At 41.5% G+C, this 21875-nt stretch overlaps 1 long non-coding RNA gene and 1 pseudogene across 4 annotated transcripts; one reads left to right on the top strand and one right to left on the bottom strand.

Moving 5' to 3' along the window:
• Positions 1-995: 995 nt before the first annotated feature.
• On the top strand, positions 996-21661 carry LOC109695129 (uncharacterized). 4 transcript variants are annotated; one of them, XR_012443274.1, is made up of 4 exons: positions 996-1331; positions 1777-1845; positions 1955-2037; positions 19879-21661. It is a non-coding gene; the product is annotated as an uncharacterized lncRNA (long non-coding RNA). The 4 variants fall into 4 exon arrangements; XR_012443275.1 differs by having other exon boundaries at positions 1955-2064; XR_002213176.2 differs by lacking the exon at positions 19879-21661 and adding an exon at positions 9845-14712.
• LOC109695128 (small ribosomal subunit protein eS8 pseudogene) lies at positions 15120-15829 on the bottom strand (annotated as a pseudogene).
• Positions 21662-21875: the final 214 nt, after the last annotated feature.

The raw sequence follows: 21875 nt of genomic DNA, 5'->3' as shown, positions 1-21875 counted from the left end.
CCAGTCCATTTTGCTCTGGTCATTTTGTAGATGAGGGGTCTTGGGAACTATTTGTCTCGAACAGTGATACTCTCCATCTCAGTCTCCCAAGTAGGTAGTATTACAAGCGTGGGCCACTGGCGCCCCAACATTTTTTTTTTTTCTAAAGGGAGTTTCCGGGCTTTACGACCAGAGAATGTAAATGGAATTTACAGGTTCGGGGAGGGGCAAGAATCTGCTTTAAGCAAGCTCCCCAGTGGTTCAAAGAATTTGCTTTGGGAAACACTTTAGGAGTCTTTACAGTTACAGAACTATTTTTCCAGGGCGTATCATCTGATTAGGTCACCCGTTCCAAGTTCTCCAAGTCCAAACTCCCTAGCTTGGCATCCAAGGCCCCCTACAATGCGCCTTCCTAGTTTTACTGTCCATTGCGGTCACTCTGCGACTCCCATACTACCTCACTACAGATTCAGGTTCCGTACTTTTCTGCAGCTGAGCCTCTTTCCTTCCCCCCCCCCCCCCCCCTTCTTGAAGAAGTATCTAAAGATCCTTCAGAAGCAGCATCAGGTTGCTTCAGATTCCTTTCAAATTCCATTATAATGGCAAGACAGCTTTTTCCAAGCAAGCCTTGACTACCAATCCAGAAGATCCCGGGCGTCCAGGATTACCATTAACAGCTACAGAGGTTAGAAACCCGCTAACCAGACCGAGCATGCGCAGAGCTTCTGGGGGCGGGCGGCCTAACTTCCGGAAGCCCTTCCGGCTTGTCCAGTCACGGAGAGGAAGGGCAATGAGAGGGGGACGCCAGGAGTCAAGCTGGCGTCCTGGACTCGCCCTCAGATCATTCGGGTTCTATCGACAGAGCCCTGCCCCTTCCGGTACGCCTGACCGGTTCTTCCAATCACTAGGACGAAGGGCAATTCTAGAACGACGCCCGGAACCAAGATGGCGCCCTGCACTCGGGCTCTACCTGTGGAGCCACGCCCTCGCATTGTGTCCAATCAGTAAGACGCATGGCGAGGCGGGGCAAAGGCCGCACCTACAAAGCGCTTGGACTGAGCGTGTATTTGGCAGAAGCGGTCCTGGAAGCTCCCGTGGTTCCGCCCCACTCCCTCACCCCCTCGCTCTTGCTTCTTGGGAGGAATGGATGGGAGGCCCACGCAGGCGCCGTGCTTCGGGTTCCTGCCCCGGACGCCCGGCGGAGGGGTGTCAGTGGTTCCAAGCTCGGGCGGGAGAGGTGGGGAGGGGAGCAGCGGAGGCCCACTTCCCAGCTTTGTCACAAGTTTTCTCTCTAGGTAGCCAGTGCTGCCCACCTGTAACCAGACGGACCCCAAATATTTCAGTCAGCTTCAGTGAGTTTGGAGTGTCTTTTTTTTTTTTTTTTTAATTAGTTGCTGGAGGCCTCAGTTTGACAGATGAAGTGTTTGTCAGGAGCTTCAAACATAAAGACATCTAAGCCTATACCAGAAGTGAGCCAAAAGCTACCCAAACCCTGACTTACTTTCTATAAAATGTATATATATTTAAAATTGTGCATATTTGTGGGGTACAGTGTGACATTTCGATATGTGCATTATGCAATGTGTCATGATTAGATTACAGTGGGGTATTTTTTACTGCAAATTTTGTTGGGAATATTCCCAACCCTCTCTAAGCTACTTTTGAAATCCACAATTAATTGTTGTCAGTCATAACATCTTACTGTGTTAGAACATTAGAAATTATTCCTTTTATCCACCTACATTCCTGTACCTCATTAACTCTCCTCTCTTCCCTCCATTCCTCACACTTTTCCAGGCTGATTTTCTTCCTGTAACCTTCCTGAGGTGTGAGCTAACCATAGCTGTGACCAAATAGGCATGGTGGGTACGTGCGTTTGTATTTAGGTGAAAACGTGTTATATCCTCAAATTTTGCAGTCCTTTCCTTGATAATATAGCGGTGAAAATTTTTTTTTTTTTTTTTTGCAATCTTAGGAACCCTGCAGCTGAGCAAGACACTGACCAAACCCAATCAGCCTACGAACACTAGGAACAAACCTATAGTCAACAAAAATCAGGTGTGTTGATTCATTGCCACGAGAGAGGTGAGATCACCAGAGATGCCTTTAAAAATTTAACCAAAGATGGGGGCTAGTGAAGTAGCACAAGTGGTAAAGTACCTTCCTAGCAAGCATGAGTCCTTGAGTTCAAACCTCAGTACCACCAAAAAAAAAAAAAAAAAAAAAAGGATAAAGTGATAGGATTAAGGAGAAGTGTGAAGTTTAGAAGGGATGTAAGTCAAGCAAATGTTTTGATGAGCTCAAAGCAAACCAAGACTGAAAAGGAGTCAACAAAGGGGCTCATCTTAGATCCTTTGAGCAAGAATGGGATGTTTTATTCTAATTGACAAAATTTCCAAACAGCAGTTTTTCAGAATCTTTTATTTTGGAGAACAGAGTTTCTCCTGAGAAAGTAGTGCTCACTCAAAGGAGAGGTTGATTATGACACTTTATAGATGGAGCATCTTTTTTGGCAGAAATATTATTTCTACTAACTTTATCACTGTCTTTATTTGTATTTGTTTTCCCTGACTGATGATTAACCTTGCAGATTACTTTCTCAGACTGGCTAACTTTATAGGAATGCTGGTGCTGTTGTAGGAAGTATTCTGAGTGTCATTTCAATAGGGAAACTTTAGCTCTTTCCTGTCACAAAGCAGGAAGTAAATTCTCCAACTACAGGTGATGATACACTCTGGGATGAGAAAGATGTCTATAATGAGGAGGTCATTGGCTGATTAAATCACAGAAATTTGAGTGATAGGCAAATAAAAGTCACCTTAGCAACCTGATGGTTACCTCCTTCCAAATTCCAGTTCACAAAGAGCCTGATGAACTCTAAATGGGTCAACTCTTGGGATGCAGTGCCCAACTCCTTCAGTAATACAAGTTTGTCTAATACTCCAAATGCCTGGATGGAGTATTTTTGTATGTGTGTTATCCGTGCTTCATACTTAACAATCAAGGAAAAAATGTTAATTTTTGTGCCCTTGAGAGATTGGTTCAGTCAGTGTCAAGAAAATACTTGAGAATCATAATAAATAGTAATCTGTTGTTTGGATCTTAAATGTCCTTGGAAGACCCATGCATTAAAGGGTTGGTGCACAGTTTTGCACCATTTGGAGGTGGTAGACCCATTAAGAAGTAAGCCTGCCAGGCATGGGTGTCTCACACCTGTAATTCAAGCTACTTGGGAGAGGGAGATCAGGAGAATCAAGGTTCCAGGCCCACCTGAGCAAATAGTTCATGAAATCCTATCTCGAAAATACCCAGCTCAAACAAGGGCTGGTAGAATGGCTCAAGTGGTAGGGTGTCTCCTGGCAAGTCTAGGGCCCTGAGTGCAAACCCCAGTACTGCAAAAAAAAAAAGAAAAAAATGTGGGACTCAGAGGGAGGTTTTAGATCATTGGAGTGGTGCCTCAAAGGGGACTGTCAGACCACAGCCTTGCTCAGTTTGCTTCCTATGCACAGTGCGGTGGCTCCTTCCTCCACGTACTCCCCCGTTATGCAGGCCCAGAACAACGAGGTCCACTGCTCATGGACTGAAACCTCTAAAATTGTGAGGCAAAGTAAATCTTCTTTTCAAGTTGATTATCTCAGCAATTTCGTTACAGAAATGGAAAGTTAACCAACACATCTAAAGTATATGGGAGGGCTGTAGAAAGATGCTGCCTTTTGTTGTCTTTGAGCATAAGAAGCTTTTGAGGTATGTATGGAGTTCTTAAATGCAAAGTAGCCTTTTAAGTTTTCTTTATCTCTTATTATTAGAACATAAAATTTTTGAGAGAAACCTTAGGTGGAAACCTAAGGGTTTTTTTTTTAGTTTTGTGGTCCTGGGGTTTGAACTCAGGGCCTACACGTTGAGCCACTCCACCAGCCCTTTTTTGGGATGGGGGTTTTTCAAGATAGGGTCTCACGAACTATTTGCCCAGGCTGGCTTTGAATTGCAATCCTCCTGATCTCTACTTCCTGAGTAGCTAGGATTACAGGCATGAGCCACTGGTGCCTGGCCCAAGTATTCTTTTTTAAAAGTACAAATATCTAGTATAGATTTATCAATACAGTTATAGAATTATCAATACAGTTAAAGAATCTGTTTATAGGACTGGAAGCAGGGGAGAGTGAGAGAAAAGGGGACCTATAAAGAGAAAGGAAAACATAGGGAAAAAAGAAAGGCATGCAAGGAAGTAGGCAAACAAATTCAGTTATTGCTTTTGGTTCTCTGACCAAAAAAAAAAGAGAGGCACAGTGCTTTGCTAGAAGAAATACATCATGTTGGGTCAGCCCTGGGTTTGGATTTCCTCAGTGTCCCCTTTGCTGTGTGATGCTGGCCAAATGACTTAACTCTCATCTCCTTTCCTCTGAAATGGGGTTTAAAAGCTCTCTCTGTATTTTTCTCAACATCATTGGAAGGGTAAATTGAGATGGGGTATGTGAAAAATACTTTGTAAATGATTAGATCATCTGTGTCGTTAACTACTCTAGTGCTGAGGGATTCATAATAAGACAGCTTGATTCATTTGTTTAGCAAAGTTATGTATGCATGATGGTCATAGCTCTAATTTTATTTTGTGTGTGTGGTGCTGGGGATCAAACCTAGGGCCTTGCCCATACTAGGCAAGTGCTCTACCACTGAGCTACACCCCCAGTCCCTCATAGCTCTAGTTTGTCAAACACATTTGGTGTGGTGTGGTGTGTGTGTACACATACATGCAAAAACCTATGCTAAGAAGGCCCTATGGATGATACCAGGTATGGTGGTGCATATCCCAGCTATTTGGGAGGCAGAGTAGGAGGATTATGAGTTTGAGACCAGTTTGGGCAGAGGTAGCAAGACCCTATATAAATAAATAGAGATAAATAAGTAAAGGAAAGGAGAGAGGAAAGCGAAGGGAAGGGAAAGGAAAGGAAGGGCTGGAGGTATAACTTAAGTGGTAGAGTGCTTGCCTAGTAAGTGGGAGGTTCCTGCTACCACAAAAAGTGAGAAGGCTCTATGGTCAATAATAGCTCCTACCCTCAAAGAACTGTTACTTGGGACAGCTCTTGCTGCTGAAACATGCCTTCTGGTAGCTCAGTGGTACAGCATAGGTGGAATTTACCTGACAAGGACTGGGCTCTGTCGCTTTGGAGTGGTGGGTCTGGGACTCTTTTTTTTTTTTTGCTACATTTGGGACTGAACTCTGGGCCTCATGCTTGCTAGGCAGGCGCTCTACCACTTGAGCCATTCCACCAGCCCTGGAGTGGTAAGTCTGGTTTTCAGTACTTGTTTTAGCCTTAGAATGAGGGCTTTTCCTCAGGTGGGCTGGAAGAGCCACGGAAGAGTGGGATAGGAGCACCCTTTGCAGTGACCATGTTGAGCTGATTGGTGCTCATTAGTCCCTTAGAGAATGGAGAATGGGTTCACCTCAGGAAGGTTGTACCTTCCTGGGAGGAAGGGTGACAGAGATGCAAGGGGGCTTCAAGGGAGGGTTGGAAAGATGGTTGGGTTCCTGCAACAAGCAGACAAGGTCACTTCTGAAAAGTAAAAGCTCAGAGACACTTAGGGTGACCCACAGGGGAACATGAATGAGATTTTTTTTGAGGCGGGATGGTACTGCAGTTGGAATTCAGGGCCTCATGCTTGCTAGGAAAAGCCTTCATTCTAAGGCTCAAACAAGTTGCTCTACTATCCTCCAGCCCTTTTTTGTGTTGGATATTTTTGAGATAAGGTCTCACAAACTATTTGCCCATGCTTGCTTTGAACTGAGATCCTCTTAATCTTTGCCTCCCTGGTAGCTAGGATTATAGATGTGAGCCACTGGTGCTGTCAAGAATGATATTTTTGATGATACTTAACACTTTGAAATTCTTTGAATCTTCATAGTGTCAGTCTCAGAAGTAGAGAAGTGACTGTGGTGGGAGACCGTATGACATTGTCACAACACTGGATGTTGTTCCTGTTATTTATTATCTGTGTGACCCTGGGCAAGTTACTTACTTTCTCTAAAGTAAGTAACTTTAGAAGCTCAGTTTTATACTGAGCTTCCTCAGTATAAAACAAAGACAACAAATGTCAACCTCAAAGGGTAGTTAGGATAATCTATATTGAGGTTGGCAAACTTTTCATGTAAAGGGTCAGATAGTAAATATTTTGGGCTTTGCCAGCCATATGGTCTCAGGTGCAACTATTCAACTCTGTTGTTTTAGAACAAAAGTGACCATAGATAACACAGAAATGATAATAGAGGGTATGACACTGTTCCAATATAACTTTATAAAAAATAGGAGTGGACTGGAGTTGGCCCATAGGCCATAGCTTGCTAACCTTAGGTCTAGATGAAGTCCTTAACCTATCCAGAATTTTTCTTCATTTAGTGTGTATAAAATGAATGATAATGTATGGATTATTTAAGTGTATGTCAGGTGGATGCTCACCTGTTTGTGTGAGCAAAACAGTTAAGAGAAAAAAGCTCTACAAGCCACAGGGAATGCCTCTCCAGTCAAACATATATAGTACATCAGTGTGAATGGGAAAGCCTTTACTACAGGTAAGTCAGTTCACAGGTTGCACCTCCTGCTGTGCCATTTTGTAGGAGGTAGTAAAGTGTAAAGATCAAGAGTTACCAACTGACTATCTGTGTGACCTTGGACAGGATACTTCACTTTTCAACTTCAGTTACCTTGCTAGAAGAAAAGGTAATAATTACGTAATTCCTCAGAGAACTGCCACAATGACTGAATGAGAATTTGTGCAAAGCACTTAGAACAACAATTCACCATGTAGCCCAGTCTGGTTTTGAACTCTTAATTGTCCTGCCTTAGACTTCTGCCTCAGCCTCAGTGATGGGACTTACAGGCATGTGTCACCACACCCAGGTAAAAGATCAAATTCTTGCTAAAAGTGTGATTAGAAGACTGATGGAAACTTCCCAACTGTGTTGTTCCTCAATTTTTGTGTGTACCATGATCTAGGTAACCTAATTTCTCATGTTTCAAGCACAAATATTTAAAGGATGAATAACTATTTGGGACAGGTATGTAGGAAGGAAAGGATGGAAAGTAATACGTTACGTTTGAGAGGGTTTCATAGACTGTCTAATCTGGGAATAGGAAGGATAAGTAAGGCCCAGAATCTTGTGGAGAGAGAAAATGTCTATTGGCTACTATAGTCCTCATGAAACTTGAACAGATCACTGCAGAGGGGAACAGATTGCAGAGCCATGGAGATTTCTCTAGTTTTCCAGTGGACCTTGAATCTGAAGGGCTCCTCACCAGCTCTCCCATCCCCAGTCTTTGTTCATGAGGCTTCCAAGCCATAGTTACTTCTGAGGTTGGCAGGAAAGCTGGACAACTAGTTGCAAGTAGATTGATTACTATGTTGATCTTTCTGGATTACTCAGATGGGTTCCTGCTACTGCTGAGACCAGGGGAATAGAGGGCTGCTCAGGAAGAATACAGTTGTATGAAGATCTGACTTGGAGATTGGGTGTGAATGTCTGAACAATAGTGAACATGTCTAAATGGGAGTAACAGCAGTGTTGGCAAGCAAGAAGAGGGTCTGCCGTGTGTGTTGGGGATGAGTAAAAGTGTCTGGGTGCTATAAGTTTGGTGATACTGGTGGAAAGGCAGGATGGCTGTGTAGGAGGCGCATAGATGTGGGTTGCATGAGAGTCACAGGATAGCTGGGACAGTGGGGGGTGTGTGTGTTGGAGGATAGGTATGGCATTATGAGTGACTGTGTGCATACACAGGGTAGATGTATCTGTGGTGTGTAATGTTTCAAAGTGGAGCCCAATTGAGTGAAAGTCTTACAAAAGTTCTAAGAGTCTTAACACAAAAGAGTGAAGTGTATAGTTACCCATGTCTTTCCATGGAGACCTGTCAAAAGACATGGAGTTATCCATGTTTTTTCTTTTCTTCAGCACAAAGTCAGATACCCAGAGTAGGCTCTTTCTAATGGCTGTAGCCTCCAGGACGGATAGCTTATTATTTAACCATGAACCTGAAGGTTCAGCTCCATCTTCCCCACCCCCCTTCTGCTTAAGTAGGCAGAAGATGTTTTTGTTCAGGACATGTTTTGTGTCAATGTACTGTGAGGCTAGTAACCAGAGATCAGCAAGCAAACAAGAAGTTGGACATTGTCATAGCATCAACAGCAGGTTGAGTAATTTATGATAAAACTCACAATCCAGGATAGAGTCACTGGTGTATGTCAATTGCATAAAACAGTGCCTATATTAGATTATGTCCTAGGCCCTCCATAAATATTTTCTGAGTGGACGAATGAGTAGCCAAAGCCTTGCAATCTACTAAATGTCCATCAAAAGAAGTCTGTTTAAATAAACTAGCCAGCACAGCTGCTGCAAAGCAAGGGCAGATCACTCAGCTAGCTATGCTGGTAGAGAACATTCTCTAGGAAAGGAATGGTGAGTTTGTGCATGTTGGAGTCTTAACAGCACTGCAAATAGAATCTTGCTGCAGAGTTTTCTGAGAAGTCTTCCCAATCAGCTAAGTAGGTGAAGCGCTCCTGCATCACCATGGAAACGCCTTTTCCCAAAAGGAATGATAAAGCAAGAACAGATGCTGGACAATGCAGTGTAGTGAGCATGGTGGTGAACAGGGATACAGAATGACCGACACTTTTGTCCAGATTTCCTGAGAGCCTGAAGTTGGTCAGAAGCCTCTCATTATACTGCCTCAGTTTAGGGGAGACCAGTATTTAAATCCCTATAAAACAAATGTAGAATCGTAGCTGGGAACACACACAAAACATTTGTGTAGCAAATATTTATGGAACTTCCAACACGCTCCAGGTTTCTGGCACTGTTCTGAGAATGTTAAGTCAATCTATCTATATATCCATTTATCCACTTGTGAGACAGTTTTGAGGCTGTCCTCAAAACTCTCGACCCTCCTGACTCAGCCTCCCAAGTGGTGGTTTACAGGTGTGCACCACCATCCCTGAATATGAATGTTAAATCATTTAACCCTTGCAAAAACCCAAGATAGCACCTCTAAAGTAGAGGTAATAGGGGTGGTAGATTGCCTGTCTATCAAGCGTGAGGCCCTGAGTTCAAACCCCAGTACCACCAAAATAAATTAGAGGTGATACTATTAACCCTGCTTTTGAGGTGGGGAAACCTGTGCCCATCACATGGCCCCATAGTCAGTGGTGTGATTCAGACCCAAAGCCCATGTTCTCAACCATGCAGAATCCACTGAGGGCATAAAGTTGTTGGTGGGTTCTATCAAGTTGAGGGAATTAGCTGTAATCCTAATTGATGAATCAAATTGTGTCTACTCAAATCTAAGAGTTGAAAGAAGTTATAAAAATTAAAAGTGGCTCACAGACTTGAGTTGTCAAATGGCCATCTTGAGCTTAACAAGCCCACATAGCTCCCAGTCCCCAGCACACTGAACTGTTTAGTTTCCCTGTCTCAGTCAATGGCAACTCCATCCTTCCAGTTGTTCAGGCCATACACCCTGGAGTCCCCTCCATCTTTCTCTTTCATATCCCACAACCAGACAGACAGATGGTAAATAATGTTGGCAACATCTTTAAAATTTATCCAGAATTAAACTTCTTCTCCATTACTCCTCCTCCATCACTACAAATGTGTGTAAGCCACCATGATTTCTTGTGGGCCACTATGGTAGCCACTTAGAAAATGGTCCCCAGCGATTCCTGCATTCTGATATAATCCCTCCGCTTCAGGGAGGGCTGGACTTAGTGACTTCCTTCTGATGCATAGAATGTAACAAAAGTTGTGAAATACACTTCTCAGATTAGATCATAGAAGACTGACCAACTCTGTGTCTTTGTTTCTCTCTCTTTCCCTCTCTCCCAGACTCTCTTTTCTGCTTGCTTGCTCTGAGGAAGCAAGTTGCCATGTTGTGAGCTACCTAGACATCCAGACTGGAACTGAAGCCTTGTACAACAGCCACAAAGAAATTGAGTGCTACTGACAGCCACATTCCTCAGTTGAGCCTTGAGATGCCTGTGTTCATAATATATTCATGGTGGCTGGTGAGGGAGCCTGAGCCAGAGGACTCACTAAGCTGTGCCTGTATTCCTGACCCACAGAAACAATAAGATGCTGCTGTTTGGGCTGGACATGTGGCCCAAGTGGTAGAGTGCTTGCCTTATAAGTGTAAGACTCTGAGTGGAGCAAACAACTCCATCCTTCCATACTTCATGTTGTAGTCTGTTGTCTACACCATAGTCAAAGAACCTTTTATGAGCTTTTTTTTTTTTCCTGACAGTACTGGTGTTTGGATTCAGAGCCTTGCACATGATTAGACAGACATTCTACCACTTGAGTAATTACCCCCAACCCCAGTACTTTTTTGCTTTAGTTGTTTTTCATATAGTGTCTTGCTTTTGCCCAGGGCTAGCCTTGGACAACAGTCCTACCTAGTTTTCCATATCGCTGAGATGACAGGTACATATCACCATGCCCAGTTTATTGATTGAGATGGGGGTCTCACTAACTTTTTGCCTGGACTGGCCTTGAACATTAGTCTTCTCAATCTCCACCTCCTGAGTAACTGGGATCACAGGTATGAGCCACCTCATCTTGGCCTTTCTTTTTAGAGACAAGGTCTTGCTATACAGCCCAGGCTAGTCTCAAACTGGTGATCTTCCATAGCCTCTGAGTCCTGGGATTATTGGCATGAACCACCATACCTGGCTTTCCAAGAACCTTTTAAATCATAAATCCAATCATGGCACCACCCTGCTCAGAGGTCTTATAGACCCTTCACAATCTGATTCCCTGTCATCTCTCTTTCCTTATTCCCTGTTGCTCTCCCCTTTCCTCATCTTTCTCCAACCACACTGGCCTCGTTGCTGTTCTTCAGGTATAGCAGGCAAGCCCCTACCCAGGCACCTGAGCATGACAATTCCTCTTCTAAGACACTCGTTCTCAAGTTTGCCTGGCTGGCTCCCTCATCTTCAAGTTGCTCAGATGCCAACTTCTCAGTGATGCCTTGCCTGGACACCCTATTTAATACCTAACAAAAAATATTTTCTTCATTCTGTCATTGTTTTATTGTTTGTCCCTTTGAGAATGTGATCTCTGGGAAAGTGAAAACCTTTCTTGTGTTCTTTGTTATAAGCCAAAAGCCTCGAACACTGTACCATTCAATGGCACAACCTCAGTGTTTCTTGATTAAATGGATTAAATAGTTTATTAATTGTGAAACCAAATCCCCACTGAAAGTTTAGAGTGCATTGTTGAAACAACAAACAGGTGGTTCTGTATTTTAAGTTGTGCCTGGGGTAGAATCACCTGTGACACACTTGTAGCGAAATCCTGGTCCTAGACTCAGTCTTCTGACTGTGGGTCAATTCACCTTGACCCCTTCATCACAGCTCATGTGGGATCTAGGCTGTGCTAGAGCTGGGTGAAAGATTCTACAATCCAAGGAAGCCACGATCAATTAAACTCATAATAATAAATCTGAAGATTTATTACTTAAGTATCTCTAATGTTCAAGAGATCTAATTGTGATTTCAAATTAAAATGTGTAGCTGATTTTAGACTTTGGATTTTAAGTTGAGAGTTTTGTGAGAATTTAGTTAAGTACATAGATAACTTTAAGATGTTTACAAGAACTTGATTTACTGTTATAGAGTATAAGTTTGATTTTTTTTTTAAATTTTGTGTGAATTTATTTAGTGCTTATAAGTGTATTTGGTTTGTTACTTTTCCCTGTCAGGTATTAGAAGTGCTTGAAAAAATTGAAATATATGATATTTATGAAGTAAATTAAAAATTTTCAAGGAATTTAATTAGTTACACTTTTAAACTGTGCTGATGTTTCTGAAAATTTAATCTCATATTTCACTGAATCTTAATTTTTGAACAAGCTAACCTTATTTCCATCTTATATAAAAATTACTAGATATAAAATAGAATAAGCTGGTGGAGTTGCTCAAGTGGTAGAGACCCTGCCAAGCATGCATAAGGTCGAGTTCAATTCCCAGTACCACCAAAAAAAAAAAAAAAAAAAGATATGTAAGTTGAAATAAAAGGTTTAAGAAAACCTAAGTTTTAGCCACAAGACTAAAAAGTAGAACGTAATTTTTATGCTAGTAGCTGTCAATAGTCCATTCTGTGCAAAAAACCCTCCTTGGAATTTGAAAAGAAAACTCCTTGCTGACCACTTTGGAAGGAGACACAGAGGGGTCAGGACCTTGTGAGCCCTGGAACCCTGAAGATAGAAGACCACATATGAATGAGAAGCTGATTGCACTCAGTTCTGGTCACCTGGCCCATAAGAGGTGGCATCATATTCAGAAAAGGTACCTAGAGGCCTGTGACAGTGACAGCAGAGGAGAGTTTTTTCCTATCAATTTTAACTGTGAGCTAAAGAGTTGTAATATAGCTTTAAATTAGTACAGCATTTATTTCCCCCTTTAGAGAGAGTCTTGGTGCTTAGTCCTGGGCTCAGGGACACAGCTCACGTCTCCATCCTAACATGCATGAGGTAGCTCTTATTCTCACTACCCAGGCCTACTGACCCTGCCCTATACCCTGCAGCAGGACAGAAGAAGAGGGCTAAAGGTGTGTGCCCAGGGTCTTTGCTAGAATGAATCCTGGTTGCCTCCTCCCCACTGTTCATATCACTACCCCTACACTTACCTACAAGCAATGCTGGGAAGCAGAGCCTCTATTTTTATGAGCCCAGCTAAAAGTGAGACATTCTAATACTAACAGAAAAATGTTCTAGTACCACAGAAGAAGGCAAAAGCAAATCAGGAAGCAGATACTTAATACCCACCCCTGTGATGAGGGCCACAGTGAGCTGCAGGGTGAAATTGTGTATCTTCATTTGTGTGTGTGTGTTACTGTGGTTTGAACTCAGAGCTTCATACTTGCTAGGCAGGTGCTCTACCACTTGAGCCACTCCCATCAGCCCTGTTTTTTGTTGGGTATTTCCAAGTTAGGTTATCTCAAACTATTTGCTCAGTCTGGCTTCAAACTGCAATCCTGCTGATCTCTGCCTAGGATTGCAGGAGTGAGTCACAGGTACCTGGCTAAAATTGGATATTTTAAGATCTTATTTGGAATGACAAAGTCGAGAGGGGGTAGAAGTGACAGTTGTAAATGGTCACTGAGGTGCATGTAAGGCAGACATGGCCTGTTTCTCTAACATCACAGAACTCTACCTGGGGCTTATGTTCAAAATTCAGGAAAGGTCATTTTAGGGCAAATAAGTACGTTTTTAGACTCATCATTTAAAAAACAAGGAAACAAAGCAAATTAGATTGCTAAAAAAAAAAAAATGAGAAATGAGTTAGCTTAAGAGAAGACATGCATTGAAAATGTTTTCCAAATTTTATCAATAGCATATTCCTAAAGATTAAGAGGAGAACCATATAACATTGAAAGAAGCTGCTTTAGCTTACAGAGCTATCAGCCTTTGTGTGCAAAACCCTGATCTGCAAGTTCTAATCTACATGCTACTCTTCTGGGGTGTTTTGTTTTGTTTTAATTTAGAAAAAACTTCTCTCTCTCTCTTTTTTTTGTTTGTTTTTGGTGTACTGGGGGTTTGAACTCAGAACTTCATGCTTGCTAGGCAGGTGCTCCAACACTTGAGCCATTCCACCAGCCCTTTTTGTGTTGGGTATTTTTGAGATAGGGCATTCTGAACTATTTGCCCAGGGCTGGCTTCGAACTGTGATCCTCCTGTCTCTAGCTCCTGAGTAACTAGGATTATAGGCGTGAGCCACTGGCGCCTGGCTAGAAAACATTTCTCAAAAAAATAAAAGAAGGATGGCTGGTGGAGTGGCTCAAGCAGTAAGAGCACTTGCCTAGCAAGTGTGAGGCCCTGAGTTCAGTGCTGCCAACAACAACAACAAAAAAGAAAACCTATTTCTCTCTTTCTCTCTCACACACACATATACACACTCACCCTTAAAGTAAACTTCATAGATCTCAGGTGTATCGTTTAATGAGTTTTGATAAATGTACATGTCCTTGTTCCCACTATCTAAACCAAGATATAACACATTTGTGTTATATCCCATTACATCTTCACTTTCTTCTTTATCCCACTCTCTAGGGTCAACCACTGTTCTAACTTCTGTCACTGTAGATTTCTCTCACTCATTCTTTGCATCAATGCACACTGGATCAAGCAGAATATATTCTTTGGGGTTTGGCTTTAGCTCAACATTATGTCTATGAGTGTCACCCATGTTGTTCAAGTATTAGGAGTTTAATCCCTTTTATTGCTGAGTAATATTCTGTTGCATGAGTGTATCACTGTTTACTCATCCTACTGTTGACAGACATTTGAGGTTTTCCAATTTGGGGTTCTAACAGCTGCTGTGAACATTGCTGTACAATTTAATACAAATGGATATAGTTCCAACTTTTTCTTTATCAAAGTGTTTATTCTAGGTGTTTATTCTATGTCGAGTTTAGAATCAATTTTTTAACTTCTATTAAAAAAATAGCTTTAGCAAGATGGCAACAACTGGCCTCTGCTGGGCTGCTACTGTGGCCCTACCTTCCACAGCCCATTTTCATTCAGGACAGGAATGAGGCCAAGCAGAGGGTGCACAAGCTCTAGGCGCCTTCTATTTGAGGGGCCCAACATGTGTACTCATTCCAGCTGGACACCACTGTGAAATAGGGAGGGTCAGGATAAAGACTAAGAGAAATGTTTATGAAGAACATCGCATCACAGCCCCCATTGTGTCTCATCTTGCAGTCATTAAGGGAAGATGGAACTGTGAGAAAATAGCAGTGATCACATGTTGACCATGGTCAAAGGAGTTCCTGTCAAGTTCTGGGTTGGGCATGACCCATGAAGTCTCTCAATGGAAAGGTGCATGTTGATATTTCCTTATTTTAGAGCACAAATAAACTCATGTAGTAGTCAAAAACAGTAGAATGCAGGGGTTTTGGTTGGAATTGCAGATCAATTTTGAGACTTTGCTGGTCTAGGACCTCTGTCAAACAAATCTAAGACAAAGAAATACATGCAGAAGGTTTACTGGGAAGTGAATTTGGGTTGTACATCTGTAAAAATGGAGTGAGGTGCAGTTGTACTGGGCCTCAGCCAATTCTCCAGGGAGCGTGGGAGTTGAGATGGCACTTCAGCATTGTCTTTTTTTCTAAACTCCTTCTCCCACTCTGACAGGTTATACAGACATGGCATTGGGCCGGGCACCTCTCCTCAGCCTGAGGACAATGAGAAGGACTTAGGAGGAAGCCATCAGCCTTTCCTGGCCTTGATGTTCCTGAGCTAGAACTCCAGCTCCTTTCCCTCCCACATAGCCATCTGCTCAACCACACCCACCTGGTCTCAATGCAGTGAGGCAAGATTGCCCGCTGGCACTGCTCCTCCAGAAGACTGCTGACCTTGGCATTCTTTTTCCTTTCATCACATTTCTTTTGAGTTTTCTTTGTTTTTGCTTAAATTCTCTTCTCCTCAGGAGTCAGTTGGCCCCCTTCTTGTGGCCCAGGAGCAGTGCATAGTGGGACTTGAACCACCATCAGCATGGTGTGCTGTCAGTGAGCACCATGCAGTTCTTTGCCAGGGTCTTGGTGTAGGCCATTCACTTCTGAATGCCTTGTAGAAAGCAACAATGATTCCTGTTTTGCGAGAGCAACACTCAGAACCTCAGAAGTTCCCCACATCCAGCCTCAGAGCTCAGTACTTCTTATTGCTTCCTTGAACTTGGACTATGTATGACGCAGGGCCAATCTTATTGTGGGCGGAGGGTGCCCCAGCTCCTAATTCTGCTTCTTGTGGTAGGGCTTTCTCTTGCCCTCACTCTTACTGCGTTTGTGCCACTTGTCTCCAGAGGTGCCCATTGCTCCAGTGCTGGCTGGAAAGAGGATTTCTTCCCATTTTTAATTAGGCATTTTATTTCTATCAATCTTTTCAATATCATAAGCCACACCTTTTGGTGACTCTTTAAAAAAGGAATTTTGAGAGATAAGTTTTTCTTCCTCCTACATCTCATAAATTTCTTTTTTTCTTTTTTTCCATTTGCCAATTCTTTTTTTTTTTTCATTTTTCTTTTATTATTCATATGTGCATACAAGGCTTGGTTCATTTCTCCCCCCTGCCGCCACCCCCTCCCTTACCACCCACTCCGCCCCCTCCCTCCCCCCCCCAATACCCAGCAGAAACTATTTTGCCCTTATTTCTAATTTTGTTGTAGAGAGAGTATAAGCAATAATAGGAAGGAACAAGGGTTTTTGCTGGTTGAGATAAGGATAGCTATACAGGGCATTGACTCACATTGATTTCCTGTGTGTGTGTGTGTTACCTTCTAGGTTAATTCTTTTTGATCTAACCTTTTCTCTAGTACCTGTTCCCCTTTTCCTATTGGCCTCAGTTGCTTTAAGGTATCTGCTTTAGTTTCTCTGCGTTAAGGGCAACAAATGCTAGCTAGTTTTTTAGGTGTCTTACCTATCCTCACCCCTCCCCTCATAAATTTCTAGAACAATATGATTTTTATTTTATATTTCATTTCATCATTTTATTTTATTTCCTTTCCTTTCATGGAACTTTCTGTATAGCCTAGGATGACTTCAAACTCATGGTCCTCCTGGCTCTGTCTCCCCAGTGCTGGGATTACAGGCATGTACCACCATGCCTGGCTTAGTTTATGTCTTAAAACAGCATCCTGAGTGCCCACTTGATTTTTGAGTTTCAAACATTTTCTATTGATTCTTCATGGTGAAGGGGGATGTTTATCTTTCCTCACCCTTTCTACATCACACATGCTTACTCTTTGAACATGGTTTTAGTGTTGATTAGAACAATATTTAGTAACTATGTTAAAATGGCAATGTACAGCTACTCACTGCCAGGCATAGTGGGCCATGTGTTTACTGCATACCTTATTGTCTGGCTTTAATATTCTTTTCTGTTTTATTTACTTTGTATCTGTGGTCTTCTCATTAACTTAAATTATTCTCCAATTATCTAAATCTTTTCCCAGGAAATTAATTTACATCTGATGTAAAATTCTATCAATTTCATCTTGGAGGTATTTCCCTCAGAGTCATCTGAGTTGCCCACTTCTGGAGTGGCTCCCTCTCCACCTGCATCACATCTTGGGCATTTCTCTTCCTCTTTTTCTCACACTGCATTTCCTCTTTCCTAGACCCCATCCCTCCTTATTTTTGATTTATTCCCACGTTTTGGTGAAACATATCTTCCTGTTAGCTTCTTATGAAAGCCACTGTCTGAAAATGTCTCTTATTCTTATACTTATTTGATGGTTTAAAAGCATAAAGAACTCTAGTTTGGAAGCAATTTCTCTTCAGAATTTTGAAGGCATTGTTTCAATATTTTCTTGCTTCCAGAGTTATTGTTGAGGAACTGAAATCCATTCTCATCTTCATCCTTAGTATGTGGCCTTGTTTCATCTTCCTCTCACTCCCCTCCTCTCCTAAGTTACAAGGGCTAGTCTTTTTTTCCTGATGTTCTGAAACTTTATAGTGTAGTGCATTGATGCAAGTAATTTTCATCCATGGACTGAGAATCACTACTTCTGTTTAAGGTAAAAATTTACATGTATTTTATGGTTGATTTTTTATGGTTTTATCCAAATGGTGGTGGGGCTTGTGGACTATCTATTGTTTGTTATTTGTTGTTATTTGTTATTTTTTTTTGCTGTTGTTTTTGAGACAGGGTCTTGACATGCAGCCAAGGCTGGCCTTGAGCCCACTATGTAGTGCAGGTTTGTCTCAAACTGCCTCCACCTCCTGAGTGCTGGGATTACAGGCCTGAACCATCACACCTGATTCATGGACTTGTTTTAGGATTTTCTTTTTGGTCTTCTTGCTCCTTTTCCCTGTTTTTTCCCTTTACTTTCTGAGGGTCTTTCTCAATGTTGTCTTCCAATCCTATTGAGTTTTCAACATCTGCTATCATGTTATTAATCCCCAATAATTGTTTCTTTGTTCTGAATATCCCATCTGCCCTTTTAAAAATTGTTTCTATTTCATAGATTCAGTATCTTCTTTCTAATGATATTAACAAGTTTCTTTTTTTGTTTAAAAATGTTTCTTCTCCATATATAGTTTGTATTTTTTCCTGTTAGTTTTTGGCTCTTTATCCATTTAAACTAGCTAATAGATGTCAGGTTGGCAGGCTATTGAATATTATGAGTCTGAAGTTAAGGGGAGAAGTCAGAGAATAAATTTATCTACCTCATAGAGCTGTTGTAAAAATTAAGTGATGTTATGCATGTAATTTGTTAAGCACAAGCCTGGGGTAGGATAAGAATTCAAATACTAGATGTGATTTTTATTTAATTATTTTAATGGCTGTATATAGATAAATACAACTTAGTCAACAATTTCACTGTTGCTGTTTAGCACTGGGCTTGTTTTTTTGTGTGTGTGTTTTACTACCACATAAATAGGGATGATCATCTCTGTGAAAATAGCTTCATTTTCTTTTTGGGTGGGGTATGTATGTGTATGGTTCTGGGCCTCATATCCCCAGCCATAGTCATATATTTTTAAAATGGTAATTGTAGAAAATTTCAATCCTATACAAAAGTTGGGAAAACAGTATAATAAAGTCTCATGTACCCATCATTTTCAGCAGTTACCTATTGATGGTTAATCATCTGTACATGTTCAAGTTTAATGGACAATTTTGTTTTATATTTAGTATAGGTATAAATTCTCTACCAGTTCTGTCCAATAGAAAGTTAATGTAAATCACAAAGGGCAATGTTTGTAATTTAAAATGTAACCTAATTAAATTTTTCTAGTAACCACATCTGTAAAAGAAACAGGTGAAATTAATTTTCATATTTTTATCCAGTATGTCCAAAATATAAATATATGACCAACTTCTCAGTTATTACTAATATGCTTTTCCTTTTATTTTCATAATAGGTCTTCAAAATCTATATAGTGCATCTCAGTTGGATTAGCTGTATAGCTATGTATGCCTAGTGCCTCTCTTGTATGAGAAAATGTATATGCATCCACCAAACAGGATTATTTTGAAGCAAATTACAGAGAGTATACCAATGTATCCATAAATATTTCAGAACACATCTCCAGCAATAATATCCACATTTTAAAAATTTCCTTTTTTTTTATGCTGAGGATTGAACCCAGGGCCTTGTGACATGCCAAAGATTGCCTTAGAATAAATTCCTAGAAATGAAATTGTTGGTTTGAAGGGGATGCTCATTTAAAGCTTTGCAGCATACTACCAAATGCTTTTGCAGAAAGTCATGCCATTTACATTCCCTTTAGTAATGTGATGGAGCTCCTGTCAGCCCGTATAGAACGTATTTTGATCCCTGACCATGGTTCTGAAATTTAGAAAAGACAGAGACTTTCCCCCTGCTGTGAGAGATCAAGTTCTAAAGATGATTCAGGGGTGAGTTTTAGGCAGATCAGAGCAAAGAAGCAGACAGGGGTCTCTTCAAGCACCGCTTTTATTTAGGAAAGAAAGGAACAGATGGCAGAAGGTAAGAATAACAATATATAGAGAAACTTCTGGGAAAGATGGCCGATAGAACATAGTCACTTAATTATGTTCCTTCCTGACACCCTACTAAAACTATGATGAAGGAGGCTTTCCTTAGATGCTTGGAAAGCATGGTTTATCTTCCATATTTTAGGTGAAGAGATCAAAGTCTGATTGGAAGTTCTGAGTTGTTGACTCAGATCACGATCTGACAATTTGACTGTTGAACTCCAAATGCCAGCACATTCATGTCCTTCCTCCTGGGCTGCTTAGATTCCCCATAAAAGCAGACTCTTCATAGTCATTCCTGGAGGGTAGGGTTAGTCTAGAACTTGGGAAATGGGGCTAGAGGGCTTGGGGCCTAAAAACACTACGTAATCCTAGTTCCCTTAATCCTGCTGTTTTACAGAATGCTTCCACCCTCAACTATGAGTTCTCCTGCCTCAGTTGAGAAGAAGCAAGTTACTCATCAGCAAAGAATGGGGGAAGACGTACAGGAGCTACTTTTTTTTTTTTTTTTTTGGTGGGACTGGGGTTTAAATTTTGGGCTTCCTGCTTGCAAAGCATGTACTCTACCACATAAGCCACATTTCCAGTCCATTTAGCTTGGTCGTTCTTTTTTTTCTTTTTTTCGCATCACTCAGGTTTGAACTCAGGGCCTCATGCTTGCTAGGCAGATGCTCTACCAATTGATCCACTCTACCAGCCCTTTTTTTGTGTTGGATATTTTTAAGATAGGGCCTTGCAAACTATTTGCATAGGCTGACTTTGAATCATAATCCTCCTAATCTTTGCCTCCTGAGAAGCTAGGATTACAGGTGTGAGCCACCACTTCTTAAACAGCTTTAAATTAATCATCTTTATTTTATGACCAACCCAACCTCCAGGTGTATCCATTGCCATAAATTCCTGAGCTTTCTGAGGATGCTACTGTTTGAGTTGGCTGAATCTTGATTTCCTCATTGACTTAGGAGTAGGATTTCTTGGGTCTGCCAAGTCAATTCCCCCTAGTCTTCTAGGCTTTCAGGTGCCAAGGTATTGTTTCTGGTTCTTCTCCTTTTCCTCCCTCAGGCATGGATTTGTGCTGGTGTGGACAGTTTTTTAGGAAGTAATCTGGATCCTAATCTTCCTCCTACCAACCCTCTTCCCAGTCCGGATTTGCATCTTTTAACAGCAACTCTATCATTCCAGTTGCCCAGGCAAAACTTTTGAAGAGAGAGAGAGAGAGAGAGAGAGAGAGAGAGAGAGAGAGAGAGAGAGAGAGAGAGATCTGTCCCTCCCCCCTTTTCTTTCCTGTCTTCATAACATCCATCAGCTAATACCAGTGGTTCTACTTTCAGATACATGCAGGATCTGACCAGTGCTCCCAGACTCCATCACTTCCACCCTGGCCCAGTGCAGTGTTCATTATTTCTCATTTTATCATTGCCTATCAATTGATTTTCCTATGTCTGCTCTTGCCCCTTTTACTTTCTTTTTCTTACCAGAGATCAACCCCTTGAAACAGAGGCAGGGCGTCTCTCCTTTGCTCAAAATCCTTTGCTTTGCACAGTCTACTTTCTGTTAACTCTCTGACCTTGTCTTCTGCACCTGCCAGTGGCTTAATCCGCTCACACCACATTGGCCTCCTTGCTGCACTTGTGCACACCTCTGCATGCACAGGATACTCTCTTCTAGCAGATGGTCAGATCGCTGGCTCCATGTCCTTCAAGTCTGTTCAGATGTCACTTTGTCAGAAAAGACCTTCCTGATTTACTAGGCTTTCCACCCCTGCCCCTGGCACTCTCTGTCCCATTACTCTGCTTTATTTTCCCCCCATACAAATGTTTTTAGTTTAGTATCTGTCTCCCCCACTAACATGTCAGAGCCATGAAAGCAAGGACTTTGTCTGTAAGATCTGACAGAGGATGAATTCAGGCAACATTAGTAAAATGAATGACTAATGAATTAAGTGACTGACTGAGGCCAGGGTCATACAGTACACTGGGGTATGAATCCAGGTTTGAATCCAGGCATCAGAGCTTGAGTTCTTAATCACTTTGCTTGATACTTGGGAAGAATTTAATGACATCTGAAAGTGCTAATCATATAATGCTATGAAAGAAATAAAATATAAAATTGTAACTTTGCCATTATCTAACTATGTAAAAATATGTAGAGAAAAAAATGAATAAAGAATATCAAACATGAAACAGCTTCTGAGTGTCTTCAGAGTACATTTTAAACTTTATTGTAGAAAATTGTGAACATACACAAAACAGACAATATTATAATAAGTTTCCATGTACTCAGTCTCAATGACCACTAAATGAAGGACCAGTCCCCCCTGATCTACATTCTACCTACCATGTTATTTTCAATTAATCCACAGATGTGATGGTCAATTTTATGTGTCAGTTTGGCTAT

Source organism: Castor canadensis, chromosome 17, assembly GCF_047511655.1.
Source record: "Castor canadensis chromosome 17, mCasCan1.hap1v2, whole genome shotgun sequence".
NCBI lineage: Eukaryota > Metazoa > Chordata > Mammalia > Rodentia > Castoridae > Castor > Castor canadensis.
Note: the sequence above shows the minus strand (reverse complement) of the source record. Positions and strands in the feature narration are given on the sequence as shown.